The sequence below is a fragment of the Schistocerca americana genome, chromosome 7 (genome assembly GCF_021461395.2).
Source record: "Schistocerca americana isolate TAMUIC-IGC-003095 chromosome 7, iqSchAmer2.1, whole genome shotgun sequence".
In the NCBI taxonomy this organism is placed as follows: domain Eukaryota; kingdom Metazoa; phylum Arthropoda; class Insecta; order Orthoptera; family Acrididae; genus Schistocerca; species Schistocerca americana.
Window position 1 is genome coordinate 238,610,824 of NC_060125.1, and position 17,652 is coordinate 238,628,475.

The following is a 17,652-nucleotide window of genomic DNA, read 5'->3' on the forward strand; positions in this document are numbered from 1 at the left end:
GCTTCACTAAGTTTTAGTGTGATTGTGCAATAGGACTACCAGAAGCTGGATGTTTCTTCCGCCATATTGCAGAGACACTCGGCGGGAATGTAGCCACTGTACGTAGCTGGCAGCAGTGGTTCAAAGTTCAAATGGCTCTGAGCACTATGGGACTCAACCGCTGTGGTCATAAGTCCCCTAGAACTTAGAACTACTTAAACCTAACTAACCTAAGGACATCACACACATCCATGCCCGAGGCAGGATTCGAACCTGCGACCGTAGTGGTCGTGCGGTTCCAGACTGTAGCGCCTTTAACCGCTCGGCCACTCCGGCCGGCGGCAGCAGTGGTCACGAGAATGTACGGACGAAGAAGACCGGGCTCCGGACGGCCACGTGGCACTATCGATATGGAAGACCGTCGTGTTCGGCCTATGACTCTGGCGCATCTTACTGCATCTGCAACAGCAATCTGAGCAGCAGTTGGCATCACAGCTACACAGAAAACTATTACACACCGGTTACTTAACGGACAGCTCCCAGCCAGATGTCCTGTAGCATGCATTCCACTGACCCTAAACCACCACCATTTGTGACTTAAGTGGTGTCAAGCGAGAGCTCGTTGGAGGTTGGGTGGAGGTCTGTTGTGTCTTCTGATGAAAGCTGGTTCTGCCTCGGTGACAGTGATTCCCGTGTGTTTGTTAGAAGAGGACCACTTGAGGGCCTGCAGCTAACCTGTCTGCATGCTGGACACACTGGACCTACACCTAGAGTTATGGTCTGGGGTGCGATTTCGTATGACAACAGGAGCAGTCTCGAGGTTATCCAACGCACCCTGACCATACGATAATTTGATGATTCTATCTGTTGAGCTGACATTCATGAACATCGTGCAAGAGGCTGTTTCCCAACAGGATAACGCTCGGCCACATACCTTTGTTGTAACCAACAAGCTCTTCAGAGTGTCGACATGTTGCCTTGGCCTGATCGGTCACCAGATCTATCTCCAATCAAGCACATATCCGATATCTTTGGACGACAAATCCAGTGTCATCCACAACCAGCATTAACCGTCCCTGCATAGACCGATCAAGTGCAGCTGGCATGGAACTCCATCCCCGAACTGACATCAGGCACCTGTGCAACACAATGCATGCATGTTTGCACGTTTGCATTCAACATTCTGACGATTACACCCGTTATTAATGTACCGGCATTTTACATTTACAATGGCTTTTCTCGTGCTTACATTAACCTATGATCTTGCAATGGCAATCACTCAAATATGTTACCTACACAAATGTATTCCCGAAATATCATTACTCAAAATTGTTTTTTATCGTTGCGATTTTTTCCTTCAGTGTAATAATTTCACGGAACTGCAGCAAGTCTTTCAGTTGGAAGGCATAGGGGTCTATATACACACATCAAAAGAAGTTTTGCATCACCTCGGTTCCGAGAGTTCCGGAAAAATAAACATCATTTCCGCCCTTTTTATTGCTCATGAAAACCTCACATTGCATGTTGTACCACCATACAGCGAGACCTTCAGAGTTGGGATCCAGATTGCTGTAAACACTGGTACTTCTAACACACAGTAGCACGTCCTCTTGCATTGATGCATGCCTGTATTTGTCGCGGCATGCTGTCCACAAGTTCATCAAGGCAGTGTTGGTGCAGATTGTCCCACTTCTCAACGGCGATTCGGGGCAGATTCCTCAGAGCGGTTCGTGGGTCACGTCCTCCATAAACAGCCCTTTTCAATCTATCCCAGGCATGTTTGACAGGGTTCGTGTCTGGAGAATATGCTGGCCACTCTAGTCGAGCGATGTTGTTATCCTGAAGGAAGTCATTCACAAGATGTGCACGATGGGGGAGCGAATTGTCGTCCATGAAGACGAATGCCTCGCCAATATGCTGCCGATATGGTTGCACTATCGGTCGGAGAATGACATTCACGTGTCGTACAGACGTTACGGCGCCTTCGATGGCCACTAGCGGCATACGTCGGCCCCACCTAATGCCACCCCAAAAGAGCAGGCAGGGAACCTCCACCTTGCTGCTCCCGCTGGATAATGTGTCTAAGGCGTCCAGCCTGACCAGGTTGCCTCCAAACACGTCTCCGACGATAGTCTGGCTGAAGGCATATGCGACACTCATCGGCTAAGAGACCGTGATGCCAATCCTGAGCGGTCCATTCGGCATGTTGCTGGGCCCATCTGTACCGCGCTGCAGGGTGTCATGGTTGCAAAGGTGGACCTCGCCATGGACGTCGGAAGTGCAAAGTTGCGCCATGCAATCTGTTGCGCACAGTTCGAGTCGTAACACAACGTTCTGTGGCTGCACGAAAAGCATTATTCAACATGGTGGCGTTGCGTTCAGGGTTCCTCTGAGCCATAATCCGTAAGTAGCGGTCATCCACTGCAGTAGTAGCCCTTGGGCGGCCTGAGGGAGGCTTGTCATGGTCAGTTCCTGTCCCTCTGCATCTCCTTAATGTCCGAACAACATCGCTTTGGTTCACTCCGAGACGCCTGGACACTTCCCTTGTTGAGAGCCCTTCCTGTCACAAAGTAACAATGTGCACGCGATCGAGCCGAGGTATTGATCGTCTAGGCATGGTTGAACTACAGACAACACGAGCCGTGTACCTCCTTGCTGGTGGAATTGAAACGTCCCTTAGAAAAATTAATGAATTACTGTGCTGATAAACCCCTTACGTTATATGATTTTCAAACAGTTGAGCAAAACTGAACGTACTCAGACATTTCTCTCTTTACTTATTCTGATCATCACTAAACTAACGCACAATATTTTTAGCGCAATGCAATCTGACTGTTAATAATCTCTACAAAAGAATGACCATGACTAACAATAACCTATACCTTTCATGAATCACTTACCTCACAAAAGTCTTCGTTACTGGAACTACTGCAATACAGCGGGCGCCAATACTGCCAGCTAAATGAAAGAAAGTAACTACTGAAGGCACTAACTACTGATGGGCATAGTTAGCAAATGAAAGATTTTGATAGAGAACAAAAATGAATTTACCTTAACAGTGTTAAAAAGTCATAGTATATATATCAGTTCATGACATCCAGTCTTACAAATTTACTCTCTCTGATGGACACACGTCCAGATCATCCGCTCTCAAAACTCTGCCATCTCTCTCCCCACATCCACCACTGCTGGCGGCTCACCTCCAACTGCGCAACGCTATGCGCTGTTCACATTCAACTGTTCAACACTACAATAGAGAATATTTCGAGAATGCCAACCAGCCACAGACTGCACACAGCACAGTCAGTGATTTTCATACAAAGCGCTACGTGGCGTTACCAACATAAAAACCTAAACAGCCTACTTACAGAATGAATGGAACTGATTGGCTCGGACCACTCCGTCTAACAGGCGCTGCTCATGCATGGTTGTTTACATCCTCGGGCGGGTTTAGTGTCATCTCTGAACAGTCAAAGGGACTGTGTCTGTGATAGAATATCCACTGTTCTGGGAACCGGGGTGATGCAAAACTTCTTTGCTCGTGCGTGTGTGGCGCGCCCGCTTCTGGCGAGGGGGCAGGGGCAGGGCCATTGCGTGGGTGGGCGGCGACGAACGCAGCGGCCGCGGCGGCAATCAGCGCTGGCCAATCAGGCGCCTCGCCACGAAGAACTCGGGACGGCTAACTGGGGCACGGGCCAGTCCGGCTGCGCTGCTGGCGAAAAAGATCGGCCGCTCCGGCCTGCTCGTCCAGCCCTCAGGCGCAGCAAGAAAAAAAAGCATCAGCTCGCCTCAGGTATTCGAGTCAGGCGCGCTTTGCTGACCACACGTGTATGGGAGGGCAACCAGCCACAGGCTGTGCGAGCGACACACGGGTCGGCACGCTGTGCGGAGGTAACGCAATCTGTCGATCCGGTCGGTCGTGCGCGGAGGCCGATGCTCGAGGACACGGAGACCTGGATTCTGAGGCATGAGGAAACCCACGATGCTCCAATGTATAAAGAGTTTCAAACATCTGATGACAAACGAGTATAAGTTATTTTATTTAAGCATGTAAGCGATAAAAAAAGTTTGGTAAAGTTTTGAAATTACAGGGTGGCGCACGAAATGTGTTACCATTTTGTTTTTGAATATAAACTTTATTGTCAATACAATCTGAAAGGAACATATACTACAATGAAGAGCCGTCCATGGAGATTTGTTCTAACTCAGCACATGCTCAATATGTCCACCATTTCGTTTCCTAACTTTCTTCAAACGAACACTGAAGTTAGTGATTACCCTACGGCACATGTCTTCCGTAATTTCACTGCAAGCTTGAAGAATAAGTCTTCTGAGCTCCATTAAATCACGTGGACGTTTCGGGAAAATTTTTTCCTTTAGGTACCCCCAAAGAAAAAAAGTCACATGGATTGAGGTCTGGGCTATTGCGCGGCCAGTTTTGTCCGTCATTGAAGCGACCTGGAAACCTGAGTGAAATGATCCGCATGTCGAAATGCTCGTGTAAAAACTCCAACACAGTGTTTGCAGTATGTGGCCTTGCTCCATCTTGCATGAACCACTGCGTGTCGAAGGGCAAGGCAGTAGCAAGAAGCTGTGGAATGAGCTGATGCGAAGTATGCTCAAATAACGCTCGCTGCTCACAGTTTCTTCAAAGAAAAAGGGTCCAATAAGTCCGTGACTGGAAATTGCTGCCCACGCTGTAATCCTCGTAGCATAATGTTGTCGTTCATGAAGCACTTGTGGGTTTTTCAGTGTTAACCACACCGTCTAAATGAAAATGTGCCTCGTTTGAAAACCAAACGTTGTTGAGAGTTTCTTCCCTATCCTCCGCCCACTGAGCAAACAGTAGTCTCTGCTGCTTGTGTTCTTCAGTGAGCTTCTGTGCACAGGTCATCTTGTATGGTTACATATGGAGTTCACTTTTAAGAATGCGTTGAACGGAGCATCTGGATATTACCAGTTGCACTGCTGCCGTTCTACACGATTTCCCGGGACTTCTCTGTACAGCAACTCGTTCCGCTTCAATATTCTCCGGCGAACAAACAGGCTTAGGCCGAGGTCGCTTCGCTTCCAATACTGTTCCTTCCTGTACAAATTTATCGTACAACCTGTGGATGGTCTTCTTGCAAGGGACCCATCGTGTGTTAAACTGTTGTCGGAAACGCCTCTGAGCCACAAGGCTTTTCGTTTCATGAAAAAGTAACACAATTGCCGATCGTTGCCGTGTCGTCAGTCTTCCATTGTCAGCCATTGCTGCTTACTAGTCTCCTAGCGGCAGTATCGTGAATTACACGTCATTTCGTAACTCATTTGTTTTTTCAAGCTGTGCTGGTACTGCTGTAGAGATCCCAGCGGGATATCTAACGTGCGTCGTAAATCTAATCTGCGTCGTAGATTGTGAAAGAAACAATTGGTAACACATTTCGTGCGCCACCCTGTACATGTAAAGTTTGTTGGAAGTAGCTAACTGTAAGTGCTCTCATTCACAATAAACTAGCCAAGTGCACCACCTTGTTCCTTGTTGGCTTGCTCTTTCCTCAGACCTCAATCCCCTAGACTTCTGGTTGTGGGGACACGTGAAGGAATTGGTCTACGCCACACCAATGAACAGTGTGTGGATGCTACAGTGTGGCTTCTTCAAAGCGTGCGTCATTCCTTACGCCGGAGGGTAGGGAGGTGCATTTCCATGAATGGACGCCACATTCAACACCTCCAGTAAACACGTGTTTATCGCAGAAAATATGCATTTCCGGACCCATGTTTATTGGACTATTTTTCTTTTTTCGATGACCACTACCACCTATCAAAGTACTCGACACTTTTTTTGAATACCTTATATAGATTAGGCAGGAAGAGGACTTCGTATCACAGAAAGAGTTCCTGTTATGACGTGGTTTTGCGAACCCCCTTCGCTCTTAAAGAGAGTAAGAAATGATGCCACTTAGTTATTAATCTGCATCTCTCCCTTAAAGAACCACGATAGTTAAATTGTGCGCGTCGGAATTAGTAAGCGCTCATTTTCGGCCCAGCAATGGATCAATTACTAGGGTAATCGCAGTTTGCATAATTAGAAACGGGGATGATTAGCCGTGAAATGAAATTCAACAGTACGATAACTTCCTGAGTCTATTAGCACAAGTTAGTTGATTTTGTTAAAAACACTAACAAATAACTCAGCAAAAAATTACATCAAATGCAACGACTGTAATGATAAATACGAAACAAGCTATAATTGAAGTAACTTATGGTTGAAAAAGTGATGCTAAGTTCAGCTCTCTAACATGTTAAGATTTAGCTGGCTCAAATGCGTGAGTTGACAACAGTGATGATATTCATGCTTGGAATAAGCGGTACGGCCGGTGTGGCCGAGTGGTTTCAGGCGCTTCAGTCCGGAACCGCGCTGCTTCTACGGGCGCAGGTTCGAATCCTGCCTCAGGCATGGATGTGTGTGATGTCCTTAGGTTAGTTAGGTTTAAGTAGCTCTAAGTCTAGGGGACTGATTACCTCAGATGTTAAGTCCCATAGTGCTCAGAGCCATTTGAACTAACGCTAAATCACAGTAAGATTCAGTTTTTACAGTTTCTAACACACAATTCAACAAAACGTGACGTTTTCATTTCACAGAACGGGCATATGATTAGTGAAACTGAACAGTTCAAATTTCTTGGTGTTCAGATAGTAAGCAGTCGTGGAAAGCCCACATTCAGGATCTTGTTCAAACACTTAATACTGCCATTTTTACGATTCGAACGGTATCAGAAGGGAGTGATCGTTCGACACGAAAATTAGACTACTTTGCTTATTTTCATTCTCTTATGTCGTGTGGTATTATATTTTGGGGTAACTCTTCCCATTCTAAAAGGATATTTTTGCCTCAGAAACGTTCGGTCCGAGCAATAAGTGGTGTAAGTTCTCGAACCTCTTGTCGAGCCATGTTCACGAGTATGGATATTTTGACATTGGCTTCTCAATATGTCTATATTCTTTACTGTCATTTATTGTTAATAATATTAGCTTATTCCCAAGAATAATTAACTTTCACTCGGTCAATACTCGGCAGAAATCAAACCTGCATTTGGATCGGACTTCCTTAACTCTTGTGCAGAATGGTATGCAATATACTGCTGCATCCACTTTCAGTAAGCTACCACTCTTATTCAAAAATCTTAGCAGTAATCCACGTGCTTTCAAGTCGAAACTGAAGAGTTTCCTTGTGGGTCACTCCTCCTATTCTGTCGAAGAGTTCCTCGAAAATTTAGCTGATTCTTGTTGCATTGTTGATTGCGTTTACTTAAACTTATGGACTGACTTTTTTCGGGTTCATAAACATTTATTTTTATCCGTTATTACTTTTAGGTAGTAATTTCATGTACTGACACGTTCCATGAACTTGGAGATTTGCTCCTTAATTTGGTCCCACGGAACTTGACGCGTAAATAAAATAAAAATAACATTCTTGTTTGGCGTACGATGCTCAAGTCTCATCCCCATATAAGAGAATGCTAGCACGCTGCAAGCATAAATGAGCATTTATGTGGTCACCATAAGGTGTTTGATGTCCCATACTCCTGTGCGGAGCGTCCCGAAAGTATTTGCCGGCTTCCCAGTTCTGGTTTTCATTTTGTCGTCTAGAGAAAGATGTTTTGACGTCAGCGAACTGAGGTAGCAGAATATGTCGACTACGTTCAACAAGCAGCCATTTGCTGTTATGGTAGTCGTATCTGTTTATCCTTGCGCCATAATCACAGGCTTCTTTACATTCACGGACATGGAGAAGGTTTTGCATGCAGCAGAAAATTTGTTCACAGGACTCTGAAGGTCGTTTTGAGTATCTGCTATGAGTGCTGCATCGTCAGGGAATTAAAACATATCTACAAGTAGGTTCTCACAAAAACGCTTGGATATGAGGAGCAAGTTTCACGTCAGCCCAGATATGTAGATGGATCCCAGGTTTGTTCCACCGAAATCAGTTTTGAGAAGTAACGAGAAGAAGGGGCCAGTACACAACCTTGATGAACTCCTCTTTGCATAAGAAAAGAAACTGATGTGCTTTCTCCAAATATCACAGCACCCTCCATACCATTGTGAATAGTCCTGATTGTCTTCAAGTTTTTGAGGACACACTTATCTTCATTAGTGAAGTACACCCCTCCTTGCTGGTTGTGTCAAATGCTTTATTTCGGTCGATAAAAGCATTGAACAATGGTGCTCGTGGTATTTTTCTTGTCTCTGTCGGAGTGTGAAGATCATATCAGTAGTAGATCGCTGGTTCGAAACCCACGTTGAGACTCAGGTTACACACACTCGGCAAGCTTCTTCAGTGCGCCCAGCAGCTCACGGACAAACGCTTCTCCGACGATACTCAGTAGATAAATTCCGTGGCAGCAACTGCAATCACCGCGATCGCCTCTACCTTTTGTATTGAGTGAAGATGTTGGCATCGCGCATATCCTAGGGCACAGTACCCTCAGCCCAACATTTCAATAAAATGTAGAGTATTGTATCTATTGTTTGTTAATTGGGGACCTAGAAACGACGGAGAGGCTCCGTCCCTGCCGCAGCCGCAGTGGTCCACAACCCCACGACGAGTACCGCAGTCCACTTCACCAATCCGCCGCCCCACACCGAACCCAGGGTTATTGTGCGGTTCGGGCCCCGGTGGACCCCCCAGGGAACGTCTCACACCAGACGAGTGTAGCCCCTATGTTTGCGTGGTTGAGTAATGGTGGTGTACGCGTACGTGGAGAACTTGTTTGCGCAGCAATCGCCGACATAGTGTAACTGAGGCGGAATAAGGGGAACCAGCCCGCATTCGCCGAGGCAGATGGAAAACCACCTAAAAACCATCCACAGACTGGCCGGTTCACCGGACCTCGACACAAATCCGCCGGGCGGATTCGTGCCGGGGACCAGGCGCTCCTTCCCGCCCGGAAAGCCGTGCGTTAGACCGCGCGGCCAACCGGGCGGGCAAATATAGAGTACTGGGAGGCGCGGCGTCAGTTTGAAAAAGTTCTGAATGGATTTTGTCTGTACCAGGGCATTTCCCGCATTTAAACCGCGCAATGACTCTCTCAAGCTGCTCCTTGGTAGGCACGGCATCCATCTCCTGGCAAGCTGACTGTTGAGGAATTCCTCCTGTTGCTATTTGGCTGATGTTGACCAGATGTAAGTAGAGAATGGAACAGCATAACTGCGCAATGACTCTCTCAAGCTGCTCCTTGGTAGGCACGGCATCCATCTGACTGTTGAGGAATTCCTCCTGTTGCTATTTGGCTGATGTTAACCAGATGTAAGTAGAGAATGGAACAGCATTCTATCTCCTTAAGAGGGGAAGTCTTCTTGGGAGTGGGCCTGATGGCCCTTTTGATACCCGAATACGTGCTCATGTATACTTGCGCAAAGTTGCTTCCAGTATTTTTTAAATCACTTATGGACTGTGCGCTGAGCTATTACCTTAGATTTGCTTAGATATCCCTTGTGGGAACGTCAAGGGTCTGAGTGACATTTGATAGTTGCCTGATGCTTAGAATCAAGGAGGGTTTCAAGACATCCGGAACCAATCATCTACTTATATGTCCTTTCTCCTTGCATATAATTTGAAACAAAAATTGTATACACACCAATGTGCTGTTTTGTTCTGTTCCTCACTGTCGATTTTTTAAAAAAGCAGGAAATTTGTATTTATGGCTTATCAGCTTATGATTATTATACAACGGAATTTGAATCGTACGAAACTTTGTAATCGTACCCGTTCGCAGACTGAAACTGCGGGAAATACTGTCATTGAGGCTACTGTCCTCACAGATAGGCTGGAGAGGTCCCTCTAATACCCCGCTTGCCTGTGATCCCAGCCGATTTGTCCATTCACTTTGTAAGTATCGTGAAGAAAAGGTCGCTATGTGTAAGAAGCGTGAAGCGCACTTTGAACGTCTCCTGATGGCTAAAAGAGCCACGTGCACCTTGAATAAGAAAATGCTATCTGACATTGAAATCAACGTAAAAGATTGGGTCGCCACCAACTCTAGAGGTTGCGCTGAGTCGGAAAATTATTTAATTTATTCATAAGAAAAACTCACAAAAGAACTTTCATTGTAAAGTTAGTGATAAAGAATGGGTGTAATTATTAATATGATCCAGGCATGATTCACGTGAATCAAATATTGAATAAAATAAAGAGTGCGTGAACACTGTGCATAAGAGCAGCTTGCAGCGACATTCCTGAAAACAAGATCTATTCCAAAACTTTTGTTTTATATAAAAAGGGACACTAATTATTGGACCCGTGCGCATGGAAACGCTGTGGTTGGACTAACAAGGAAAACTACAAGGTAAATGGCTTAGGTAACGGAGACGTAACACCGGTACACTGTATAAGATTGCAGGCGAAATTATTTATTCCTTAAAACAGTGATGTAACGCATCTATAGAACTGCTGTTGCCTGGTAACTACGTACAATTGCTTGTGGAATGCTATACGTTTCACAACAGACTCGTGTGCCCACGTAGTTTGCGGAGACACAATTTCTACATACCGTGGCCAAATTTTAGTAACATCAAACCACGCAGACGCGGACAATTAACATTTTACAGAGGACACATTTGAATAGACAAATGATGATGGCAGAGGGCCAACAAACTTTAATATTAGCCCATATGGATGTTTTGCACCGGACATAAAGTAATTAGACAAAGAAAATTCACAAAGAAGCAAAAATTACAAAGATTCGGAAAAGATTAGAATGCACACACACGCCGTTGCAGGCACACGAACATTTACACTGAACCGAGGGCGTTTCAACATATACAACACCTTTGTGCTACAGTCTTCTTACAGATCAAAGTCAAGTCTGCATTAGGAATCAAACTGAAAGTCTGCAAAATCCTTGCATTCCTTGCTGCGACCCAGCAAATCAATCTTTATAAGATGAAACGCGAGACCAAAAGCTAAAAGCTCCCATCTTGCTATGAGACAACGCGCCACGCAGTTAAGTCAACTCACCCATCTTCGAAGAGACTTCGGCTGCAGACCCTCGGCGGGCTGGAAGCATACTGGCCCTCTCACACACTCCAACGTCTCCCACGCTACCCCGTAGCTTGGAAAACCCAAAGATGAGGGTTCCGCCACCAACGTAACACCGGTAACTTTCACACAAGGGGAGCAAACCTCTTTGCCTACCTGAAAACTGCAAGGGTTGGCCACTCTGTACGACCACCGCTGATTCTCTGCGGCAGACTAAACCACCGTATAGCAACATGAAACACACCCACATTCATTCACTCACGAATGCCAGAGTTCTGTATCATTGGGAAGCAAATAAAATGATAATAAACTTCAATTCCCAGCCAAGGCTTCTTTTTCAGTAACAATAAACAAGAAGGTGGACAGAGAGGAGATAAAGAGAAGGGAAAGGAGTAGTTGGATTGAGAGAGACGTAGGGGGGGGGGGGGGGGGGGGAAGGATTAGAACGTATATCAATTTCCCTTACATACTTAGCAATTGCGAAGTACTGGTTAGGTTCGTTAGTAGGAAACAAAAGCAAACACAAGATGTTCCGAGGTTCGTTTAACTCTCAGTGTCTACTGCAAAGACGGGAAGTACTCCACTGAGTTGATTGTGACAGGCATTTAGGCGAATGAAATAAACGTGTACGGCGTGTCCGTGTTTTTAACTGCGTGCTGAATAGCTTATAGGTGGATTAGCGTGACAGCGGGGGTCGCGCGTTAATGCGCTGGCGTCGCCTGCTCCTTTGCCGGCTGCGCGAGTGCAGATGGCCGGCAGGTTGTTTTGCGGACCCGGTACTGTATCTTATTGCCATTTGGCGCTATTGACATAGGCCGACGTGAATAATTCATGGCGCGGCCGGAGCTGCTGTGATTACAAGGGGGCGGTGTGGCTGCTAGCGGGGTGGTGCGCGGCAATCGCCTGAGCAAACACGGGCGGGGTAGCGCCCGTCTGCTCACTTGTGTCCGCCTTCAGAAGCGACGCCCAGCCCGTACCTGGGGTGTGGGTCCTGCTTAACCACCCCACAAGGCGTCTGCTTTCGTCACAGCTCCGACTCCCGTGCGATACGGCCGCAGCGACACCGCTACATAAGTAGGGTGTGTAAGAATTCAATGTCCAGAACGACAGGAAACGCTGGTGCTTAAGTTCGTAACGTTTTTTTTCTGCATTTAGGTACCGGCTCTATTCAAAAAATTCCGGACCTTTGTTCACAAAAATTTACTGCGTTTACTTTTTACTCATTGTGCGTGGTCTCCTTCGAAATAACTCTGCTCCACAATTAATACACCGTTTCCAATGCCGTTCCACTTTCGGAAGCATTCTTGGTACGCCTCTTTTGGACCGCACGAATTGCAGTCAACGAATTTTCTGTACATAACTCTTTCACATTCTGACGGTGGCAGGCGTAAAATACAGGGAGCGAAAGGCTATTTACAATTTCTACAGAAAGCAGATGGCAGTTACAAGAGTTGAGGGACATGAAAGGGAAGCAGTGGTTGGGAAGGAAGTGAGACAGGGTTGTAGCCTATCCCCGATGTTATTCAATCTGTATATTGAGCAAGCAGAGAAGGAAACAAAAGAAAAATTCGGAATAGGTATTAAAATCCATGGAGAAGAAATACAAACTTTGAGGTTCGCCGATGACACTGTAATTCTGTCAGAGACAGCAAAGGACTTGGAAGAGCAGCTGAACGGAATGGACAGTGTCTTGAAAGGAGGGTATAAGGTGAACATCAACAAAAGCAAAACGAGGATAATGTAATGTAGTCGAATTAAGTCGGGTGATGCTGAGGGAATTAGATTAGGAAATGAGACACTTAAAGTAGTCAAAGAGTTTTGCTGTTTGGGGAGCAAAATAACTGATGATGGTCGAAGTACAGAGGATATAAAATGTAGACTGGCAATGGCAAGGAAAGCGTTTCTGAAGAAGAGAAATTTGTTAACATCGAGTATAGATTTAAGTGTCAGGAAGTCGTTTCTGAAAGTATTTGTATGGAGTGTAGCCATGTATGGAAGTGAAACATGGACGATAAATAGTTTGGACAGGAAGAGAATAGAAGCTTTTGATATGTGGTGCTACAGAATAATGCTGAAGATTAGATGGGTAGATCATATAACTAACAAGGAAGTATTGAATAGGATTGTGGAGAAGAGAAGTTCGTGGCACAACTTGACTAGAAGAAGGGATCGATTGGTAGGACATGTTCTGAGGCATCAAGGGATCACCATATTTAGTATTGGAGGGCAGCGTGGAGAGTAAAAAGCGTAGAGGGAGTCCAAGAGATGAATACACTAAACAGATTCAGAAGGATGTAGGCTGCAGTAGGTACTGGGAGATGAAGAAGCTTGCACAGGATAGATCAGCATGGAGAGCTGCATCAAACCAGTCTCAGGACTGAAGACCACAACAACAACAACAACAACAACAACATGAAGATGGTATCTACTCTTTCGGCCATGTTCGAGGTGGACGTCCGATGACACTCGTTCAGGTTCTGTGTTGGTCCGTTCAAAATGGTTCAAATGGCTCTGAGCACTATGGGACTTAACATCTTAGGTCATCAGTCCCCTAGAACTTAGAACTACTTAAACCTAACTAACCTAAGGACATCACACACATCCATGCCCGAGGCAGGATTCGAACCTGCGACCGTAGCGGTCGCGCGGTTCCAGACTGTAGCGCCTAGAACCGCTCGGCCACCCTGGCCGGCACTTATATCAGCGCCTGTTTGCAGCTAGGGGTATTCATTTCATTGGGATACGAATTTTCTTTTATCTCGTCTATCGTTGCAAATCTTCGTCCTTTTAGCTCAGAATTCAACTTTGGAAATAAAAAAACACGACCGCAGGGCCCAGGTCTGGGGAGTAAGGAGGATGAGGCAGCACAGTGATTTCGTTTTTTGTGCAATAGTCATGTACCATCGGGGATGAATGTGCGGGTGCGTTATCGTGATGCAAGAGCCATGAATTTCCTCACCACATTTCAGGCTGTTTCCATCCAAATGAAATGTTACATTCTTCTGCAATCTCTCGGACAACCTGTCTTCGATTGGCACGCACGATTTCCTTGACGTTCCTGAATGAGCGTAGTCGGTATACATCGAAGGGCGTCCTGAACGAGGGTCATCTTTAACATCCGTCCGGCCTTTCTTGAACCGTGTGAACCATTTGTACCACCGAGTACGGCTTAAGCACTAACCATCGTAGACTTCATCATTTGGTGTGTCTCTGTAAAGTTTTTCTTGAGTTTTAAGCAAAATTTAATACAGACGCGTTGCTCCTCGAAATTCGCAAACTGTGCGATGCAGCGTTATACTCGATACAGCACTGAATAATAACTAACAACTGAGCGAGGTGGCACAGTGGTTAGACACTGGTCTCGCATTCGGGAGGACGACGGTTCAATCCCGCGTCCGGCCATCCTGATTTAGGTTTTCCGTGATTTCCCTAAATCACTCCAGGCAAATGCCGGGATGGTTCCTCTGAAAGGGCACGGCCGACTTCCTTCCCCATCCTTCCCTAATCGGATGAGACCGATGACCACGCTGTCTGGCCTCCTTCCCCAAACAACCAAACCAAACCAATAACTAACATACATACCGAATGAAACTTCCCGCACTTACACATTAAACACAGGCGTGCGCAGGGATGCCAACCGCATTTCGCTCCAACACATTGAACAGGCCTTGTATTCCGGGTGCTATGGGTTTAATTATTGATTGTCATGTTTTATTTGTAGTTCACTATTGCTGCTTCAGTTTACATACTGTCATTTTGTCATTCGGAGATAGTGAGTGGAGCTACGGACACTAGAAAATGGAGCGACAACTGGAGAAATCGGAACATTTCCGACATTTTTTCTGTTTGAATTCAGTAGAAGGGTGACAGCAGCGGAGGCAACCAGAAACATTTGCGCCGCGTATGCGGCTAATGCCACCCGACAGAGCACGGGAAGAAAATGGTTTTCTCCTTTTAAGGAAGTTCAAATTGTTCAAATGGCTCTGAGCACAATGGGACTTAACTTCTAAGGTCATCAGTCCCCTACAACTTAGAACTACTAAAACCTAACTAACCTAAGGACATCACACACATCCATGCCCGAGGCAGGATTCAATCTGCGGCCGTAGCGGTCGCGCGGTTCCAGACTGTAGCGCCTAGAACCGCTCGGCCACCCCGGCTGGCTTTTAAGGAGGATCGTTTTGACATTACTGACCGTCCATGTTCAGGAAGACTTTCGTGGTTTGAGGAAGAGCGTTTAAGCCGGCCGAGGCTACCGAGCGGTTCTAGGCGCTTCAGTCTGGAAAAATGCGGCTGCTCCGCAGGTTCGAATCCTGCCTCGGGCATTGATGTGTGTGCTGTACTTAGGTTAGTTAGGTTTAAGTAGTTCTAAGTCTAGGGGACTGCTGACCTCAGATGTTAAGTCCCATAGTGCTCAGAGCCATTTGAACCATTTTGAACAAAATAGGCAGAGGGAATCACTGGGGAGTTTCAGAGTACTGCCAGCAGTCCAGCTACAGTAACTGTACGCACGGAGTTCAAAATAATGGGGTACAATACTCGAGTAACTCCACATAAGCCACAGCTCCTGCACTCGTTGCTAAGGGATACTTGAAGGGGTGCAAAGAGCGACGCTAATGGGCAGTGGATGACTGCAGACGAGTGATCTGGAGTTTTGAATGACGGCATGCCCTATGGCAATCTGATGGAAGGGTTTGGCGGATGCCTGTGGGGCGCTACCTGCTGTCATCTGCCAGCAGTGAAGTACGGAGGTGCTGGTGTTGTGGTATGGAGGTGTTTCTCATGGATAGAGCCTCCTCCGCAATTGTGCTTAAGGAAATGCTGTGGAAGGACCATCGTCGGCGAGTACAAGTGGAGAGAGGTCCCATTCTTCCAGTCTTACTGAGATGCACAACGGTGCTGGCATCTTGGTATGGGGTACAGCGAGACACTGATAAAAGGGGACATACTTCCAAGCTCTGTGCAAAATTTTTAATCTCTACAACTCGTACCCTCTCAACCTGTGAACTTTCATTTCGTTTCCTTCTCCCTCTTTGCGCGCTTCACTTCTTTTGTCAGCCAGTTTAGCTATAGATCTCTTTCTAAGTTTAAAGGCAAATTCAGCACGTTAGCTACATTCGTACGCAATAAAGTACACAGCAGCGTGCTCTAAACATAAACCGCAGCTCGTGGTCTCGCGGTCGCGTTCTCGCTTCCCGAGCACGGGGTTCCGGGTTCGATTCCCGGCGGGGTCAGGGATTTTCACCTGCCTTGAGATGACTGGGTGTTTGTGTTGTCCTCATTATTTCATCATTCATGAAAGTGGCGACATTTGACTGAGCAAAAGTTGGGGATTCATACGGGCGCTGATAAGCGTACAGTTTAGAGCCCCACAAACCAACCATGATCATCATCATCATCATCATCATCTAAACTCATAGTGACTCCTATTTTTCACTGTAAACTATTCGAGTTGTATGTCGAGGGTTATTTAATGTCTAAATACACCGATCAGCCAGAACATTATGACCACCGACCTACTATCGATATAAACCAGTCCAGGCGGCAGCAGCGTCACCTGTCGAGGAACGACTGCTAGTCAGACACATGCACGGTGCCTGTAGCACCAGTCAGCCTACTGTCCGTGGTTAGAATGGGGAAGCCGCGTGATATGAGTTTGACCGAGGGCAAATTGAGATGGCCAGAGACTCGGCACGAGCATTTTGGAAACTGCACGACTTGTCGAGTGTTCGACGAGGCTGTGGTGAGTGTCTTCAACACGTCCCGAAACCAATGTGAAACCACGTCAAGAAGTCGTGTGGGTGGATGGCTGATGTCGGGCGTCGTAGGCTGGGCAGACTGGTAAAACAGGACAGGCGGCGAACTGTGGCGGAACTGACATCAGACTTTAATGCTGGGCAGAGTACAGGTGTGTGTGAACGCACAGTGCACCGAACACTCCCAACGACGGACCTCCGCTGCCGACAACCCAGGCATGTGCCAATGTTAACAGAACGACATCGGCAACTACGAATGAAATGGGCAACTGTCCATCAGCACTGGACGTTGGCGCAGTAGAAGAATGTTACATGGCCAGATTAATCCCGATACCTTCATCATCATGCCAATGGGAGGGCGCGAATCAGTTCTCTTCCAGGGGAACCACGCGTTGACACCTTTGCTGTGGGACGAAGACAAGCTGCCGGGGACACCATTGTGCTGTGGGAAACATTCACTTGGACATCCATGGCTCCAGTGGAGCTCGTGCAAGGCACCATGACGGTCAAGGAATATCGTACACTGGTACAGACTACGTACACCCCTTCATGACGAACATATTTTTCGACAGCAATGACATTTTTCAGGAATATAATGCGCCATGTCACAAGGCCAGGAGTGTGATGGAGTGGTTCGCGGAACACATTGGCGAGTTCCAATTGATGTGCTGGTCCCCCCAACTCGCCAGATCAGGACGCAGTCGAACACATCTGGGATGTGACTGAACGTGGCGTCAGAGCTCGTTGCTTCCCTCCCCAGAATTTACAGGTATTAGGTGACTGCTTCCATCCCACGATGCGTTGCCGCTGTTACGCGTGCCAAAGGTCGACAGACCAGCCATTAGGTAGGAGGTTATAATGTTCTGACTGATCAGTTAGGCTATAGGACCCAAAAGA